The sequence below is a fragment of the Notamacropus eugenii genome, chromosome 5 (genome assembly GCF_028372415.1).
Source record: "Notamacropus eugenii isolate mMacEug1 chromosome 5, mMacEug1.pri_v2, whole genome shotgun sequence".
Taxonomy (NCBI): Eukaryota; Metazoa; Chordata; class Mammalia; order Diprotodontia; family Macropodidae; genus Notamacropus; species Notamacropus eugenii.
The window spans coordinates 25,981,621-25,987,620 of NC_092876.1; the positions used below are offsets into that span (position 1 = coordinate 25,981,621).

Sequence of the window (6,000 nt, forward strand, 5' to 3'; positions counted from 1 at the left end):
TCTTAATGGAGGTGAGCTAACTTTGCAGCAGATTCCTATTAGCATACCTGCCCACCCTGCACCCAAATCAACACCCCCTAGGCTCTCCATTGGGATGAGTCCAAGTGTCCATGAATCCCTGAAGGTAAATCTCTCTCTTCCCCACGTTCCCAAAACTTGCCATGGCGGCCAGATGATGACAAGCTGACTCGTATGTGAGTCTCCTGGCCTCAAATCCCTGAGATCATTTCCCTAGGGATGCCTCTGTGTGAGCCCCCCACCTCCTCATTTCCTCACGGTCAAACCAATACTCTGAATGAAGATAGCCCCAGACCCCTTCAGTTCACTCTGGCCTCTAGACAGGAATGAAGAATTCATTTGTCTATAAACCCCTCAGTTAGTACATGTCCACCTGCCCCATAATCTTAAACTTATTTCTCTGCAACCTGTATCTGGGAGTCCCTAGTCCCCAGCCCTGTACCCCTGTGGCCCACTCCATCTTCTGGATGGGAATAAACAAAGTCAGGGCCATCTCTTGTCGCCATAACCCTGAATTCATGCCCCTATGTGTACACTCCTCTGTAACCTGTGTTCTCCTAGGCCACCTTGTCTCAGCCCAGAGAGAGACCAATGCATTTTCCTGTAGCCTCTTCTGGCTAGCTCGGCTTCTCATCGAGGATGAGCTGAGTTCTCATAAATGTCAAACAAATACCCCTGGGAAAGGATCCAGGCAAGTGGCCCTTATTCAAAGGAAGTAGGGTCTTGGGCTAGGCCCTCTTGCCCAGGGCCTAAGGTGGCACCAGTCCAAAGGCAGGCATGATAGTGCTTGGGGCACATCCAGAAAAGGGCTAAGGCAATGTCCTGGGCTTATCTATCAATCACCCTGACAAGATGGCCAAGGCAGGGGTGGGGGTTGGGGGCAGGAGTAGAGGAAATGGGAGAAAAGAGGAGAGAGGAAATGGGAAGAATGAAGGAGAAGAGAACAACCATCAGAGGGAAGGGAGGAGGGAGGAAGACAGAGACAGAGTGAGGGAGAGAAAAGAGACAAAAAGTCTGGGGAAGAGAAAAAAACAGAGACACCAAGCCTGAAAGACAGAAAGGAAAGAAATGAGATACTAAGAGAAAAAAGAGACAGAGAGGAGAGAGAGAGAGAGAGAGAGAGAGAGAGAGAGAGAGAGAGAGAGAGAGAGAGAGAGAGAGAGAGAGAGAGAGAGATTAGAGGGAAGGAGGGAGAGAGAGGAGAGGGAGGAAATTGCAGTGATTGGAGGTGATGGGAACAGTAAGGAAGAGGGGAAAGGGGCTGTCGAGAAGAAAGGGGAGCTAAGGAGGAAGGAGAGAAAAGGGGGTAACACAAAGAAGGGCTGGGAGGGGAAGATCTCAAGGCAATGGAGGGAGGAGACCTGTCGGGGAGATATGTGATGGGGCCCTGGCCAGTCTCACCAAGAACTTTTCACTTCTCCCTCTGGACAAAGGGACTCCCCCTAGCAGTAGGTACTACCCCCCCCCTCCAGCTCCCACATTCCAGATACCTCTCTCTCTCACTCTTAACCCCCTATTTTCCCCCCACCTACCACAACTCTCCTTCCTGTCCCCTCCATCTCACTCTTTCCAGTCCCCACCCCCTCCTTTCCTCCATCAGCAAACACACCTAAGAGAGCTTCCGAGTACGACTGATAATACCCCCCCACACACACATATCCACACATTCATGCCCAGATGTCCCATAGATAAGGAGACAGACATATCCCAAAGACCCTGGAAACGTCCGCTCACACATCCTAAATACCCCCTTGCCCTCTGGATAACTCCTTGGCACACACACACACACGCCCCATACACACCTGGACACATCGCACCCTACATGCCCCCTCATTCCCCAGATTTCCCCTCACACCTCCTTAGTCACACCAATACACTAGCTTTCCCCTCACACCTCCACCCACTAGAAACACTTTCATTATTCTCTGACTAACCCCTTACACCTTGTTACCCCCTCCTACACCCCTAAACAACCTGAGTATACACCTACCCATCCCCCACCTCCCCTCACATCCTAATACTTTCATCCACCCTTGTAGTTAGGTAAAAGGGGAAAAAAAGTCCTACACATACCCCCCTTCCATCAATACTCCTGTTAAGCAGAAAGCAGTATCCCCCCACACACACACATACCTTGGTACCTCTTTAAAGGGAAGACGGCACCCCCCTCACAGATAGTCCACACACACACACACACACACACACACACACACACACACACACACCACACACCCTCTGAATATCTGAGAGGGGGGAAACAGCCCCGTTCACACCCTCTGATATTCTCATTTAAAAACAAAATCACAGCCCCCCCAACAGTCTAATTCAATTCTAAAAACATTTATTAAGTGCCTACTAAGTACAAAGCACCCAATTCCTGCCCACCAAGAATGAAACAGCCTCCTACATGTTAAACGCCTTCCCTCAATACCGAGAAAAGCCCTCACCAGAAAACAGCCCAGATCCCCACATAGGTTCGACTGGACCCACTGAATAAACCTATACAGGAGACAATCCCCACACATCCCAAGTCTCCCTCAGTTCCATTCTCCCCTTTATGCCCCCTTCCACCCTATTTCCTTATTCTTACCCAGGGATTTTTTAAAATAAACATTTAAAAACCCTCACACACACACCCCCTCCCCCGCCCCAAACTCCCCAGTTGGAAGGGAGTCTGGAAGAGGGAACTAAAGGAGGGCAGAGACCCTTGTCTCTTTATTCTCTAGTCAAGCTCTGGGATTTTATTACGTCCAGGCTGACCATCCCTGGCCCCCTCCCCGTCCTCTGCCTTGGGGAGCTGGTCCCCCCAGTACATATCCACTCTCCTAGCCCCTCTCCTTCCTCCCTCTTTTCTCTCTTTTCCTACCCTCTCTTTCTACTGTTTTAGACACCCTCCACCACCTCCCCTTTCCCATCCCCCCTTTTCTTTCCCTCTCTCGCCTCTTTCTCCCTCTCCCCCTTTCTTTCCCTCCCTCCTTTTCTCCTTCTCCCTTCCCCCCTTTTCTCTCTCTCCCACCCTCCCCCTTTCCCCTTCCCTCCCTCCATTTCTCCATCATTCCTTCTTTTTCAGACCTTCCTCTCTTTCTCTGGTCCCCCTCTTCTGTGCCTCCCCCTCAAGCTCTCCCCTCGCTGTTTTCTTTCCGAGCACCCCTCACTCTTTTTTCTCTCCTGTGCTTTCTCTCCCCCTCCATCCCCCTTCCTTTTCTCCTCTCCCGGTGTCTCCAGCTTCGCTCTGCCTCGGCTGTAGCCCCATCCTCCCCGTCTCTCCCGCTGTCCTCACTCCCCTTTTCTCTCCAATCACCCCTTCCCTTTTTCCTTGCCTTCCAGCCCCCGTCTGCATCCTTCCCTCTCTCCTTCAGTCTCCCTCTTTCTTTCTCTCCCTCCCCCCAAGCCCCCCGTTTCCCGACCATCGCTGGCTCTCACCGTCTCCATCCTTCCCTTCTTTCCATCCTCTTTTTCTTCCCTTTTCGCTCCCCCCTTTCCCCTTCTCTCTCCCTTCTTCGAATTCCTTCCTCCTTCCCCTATTTCTCTGCCTTTTCCCCCTTTGCCTAATTCTCCCCTTTTCCGATTCTCCCCCTTTTCTCCCCCTTCTCCCCCAATTTTCTCCCTTCTCCCCTTATTTCTCCCTCCTCTCTGTCAAGCCCTCTCTTTTCTCGGCCTTCCCCCATCTGCCCGTTTCCACCCCCACTTGCCCCCCCGGCCCCCCAATTCCGCCGCTTCTCCCCCAGTTCTGCTCCCCTCCTCTCCCCCTAGGACGGAGCCTTGTGCTCCCGATTCGGCCCCTTCCTCGGCTCCCGGCCCGGCCTCGGAGGCCCCGGGCAGGGGCTGCCCCCCGTTTCCCCCTGCGCCCCAAAAGCGGCGCCCCGGCGAGGTGGAGAAGCGGGGCTGGGCTGGGGCTGGGGCCGGGGGGGGAGCCGCCGGAGCGAGGCGCCTCGGCCGGCTCCCGGCTCGGCTCTCCCAGCCACCGGGGCCGCGCCGGCTGCATTAAGCCCGCTTTGCAATCAATAAAGCGCGGGGCAGATTATGCAAAGCGCCGATATTAATATGCAAAGTTTTAAAGATTTTTAAATGGAGCTGGGGGGGCGGCGCGCGGGCAGGGCGGCGAGGGGGAGCGGGAGGAGGAGGAGGGGGCGGAGAGGCGGAGGAGAGTGGGGGGGTGGGGGGACCAGGCGGCTCGGGGAGGGCGCGCCTCACCTCTAGCTCCATCGGTAGGCGCCGCTGTCTCCGCCATGCGCGTCAGCTGCCCGGCTCAGAGGGGCTGGCTGAGCCGCCGCCGCCGGCCCCCCGCTCCCGCTCCCGCTCGCTGCCTGCGCTCCTTGGGCTGCTCCCGCCTCTGCCGCTGCTGCTGCTGCTGCGCCCGCCCGCCCGCCCTCGCTCCTCCTCGCCCGGCCCCGCTCGGCGGCGGCGCGAGCCCAGGCGCGCGCCATCCCGGGCTCTCCCCACCTTGTCCCCATGGCAACCTGGAGCCCAAGGATGCTCCGGGAGGGAGAGGGAGCGGGCGGGGGCGGGGGAGCGCCTGGCGAGGAGGGGGGCTCCGCGCGCCCCCTGCAGGCCGGAGAGGGGAATGGAGGGCTCCCGGCCCCCCCAGGTGGAGGGGAGCTGAGGAGGAGGTGGGTGCGATGGTCAGGGGAGCCCGAGGGAGGCAGGTGGGGGGCAGGGCGCTGTGCCCTCAGAGGGTTAGAGCGAGGAAGGGGGGCTGGGGGCGCCGATGGACCACCGAGGAGAGACCACGGGGAGGGACAGGTGGACGGGAGGGGGCAGGTGGACGGGAGGGGGCAGGTGGACTGGAAGGGGCAGATAGACTGGAGCAAGCAGGTGGACAGGAGGGGGCAGATAGACTGGAGGGGTCAGAGAGACTGGAGGGGGCAGGTGGACGGGAGGGGGCAGATAGGCTGGAGGGGGCAGGTGGAAGCCCCAGGAAGACAAGAGGACGGGAGGGCGCAGGTGGACGGGAGGGGGCAGATAGACTGGAGGGGGCAGGTGGACGGGAGGGTGCAGATAGACTGGAAGGGGCAGGTGGACGGGAGGGGGCAGATAGACTGGAGGGAACAGGTGGACGGGAGGGGGCAGATAGACTGGAGGGAACAGGTGGACGGGAGGGGGCAGGTGGATGGGAGGGGGCAGGTGGAAGCCCCAGGGAGGCAGATGGGGGGCAGGGAGCTCGCTGCACCCCCTCCAGGCAGGAGAAGGGAAGTGAGGAAGGACCAAGAATGAAGTGAAGGGGGGGCAGTAGAGGAAATTGGTGGAAGCCGCAGGGAAGCAGGTGAAAAGAAGAGAGCTGCGCCCCCTGCAGGCAGGAGGGGGAAGGGAGGGGAGGACGCCGGTGGACCACAACAGAGAGAGCAGAGAGGCAGGCGGAAGCCCCAAGGAAGCAGGTGGATGGGGGCGGCCCTGTGCCCCCTGCCGGGCGCGTGAGGAAGTGCGGAGGAACCAAGAATAGGAGGCAGAACAGAGGGGCCCCGCGAAGCAGGAGGAGAGAGGGCATGTGGAGAAAAGCGGGTGAAGCGAGCTGCCTGAAGAGGAGAGGAAGGCAGGGAGGGCAGCAGGTAGACTAGGGGAGCAGATGGAGCGGAGACTCGGGGACCGGGGTTGGCGCAGGTGGAAGCCCCAGGGAGGCAGGTAAAAGGGGGAGCTGCACCTCCCGCCCGCCCGCCCCAGACTGGAACATGGGAAGGGTAGAAGGACCCGGGAGAGGGCAGGGAGCCATCCCCTGCTGGCCGGAGCTGGCGAGAACGGAGAGCGGAGGAAGGAGCCGGGGCCAGGCAGGTGGAGCAGAGAGGGCAGGTGCGGGAGGACGCCGCGCCTCTGAGGCTGGACCGCGGAGGTGGCCCAGAAAAGGCGGAGGGGGGAAGCTGGTCCGGCAGGAGGGCCAGAGCGGAGCGGAGGTGACGGGCAGTGGGGGACAGAACAGAAAACTGGGAGTCAAAGAGACCCGGGAGAGGACCGGGCTGGAACAGGCGACGGGAGGGCGGACTGGCAGCG

At 58.9% G+C, this 6,000-nt stretch overlaps 1 protein-coding gene across 1 annotated transcript in view; it reads right to left on the reverse strand.

Annotated features, from left to right (window-relative positions):
* POU2F2 (POU class 2 homeobox 2) overlaps nucleotides 1-4,337 on the reverse strand; it is a 62,155-nt gene extending 57,818 nt beyond the window's left edge. The window contains exon 1 of the mRNA XM_072607886.1: nucleotides 4,213-4,337. The gene's annotated coding sequence lies outside the window, so the exon portion shown is untranslated. The remainder of the gene's footprint in view (nucleotides 1-4,212) is intronic.
* Between the last annotated feature and the right edge of the window lie 1,663 nt (nucleotides 4,338-6,000).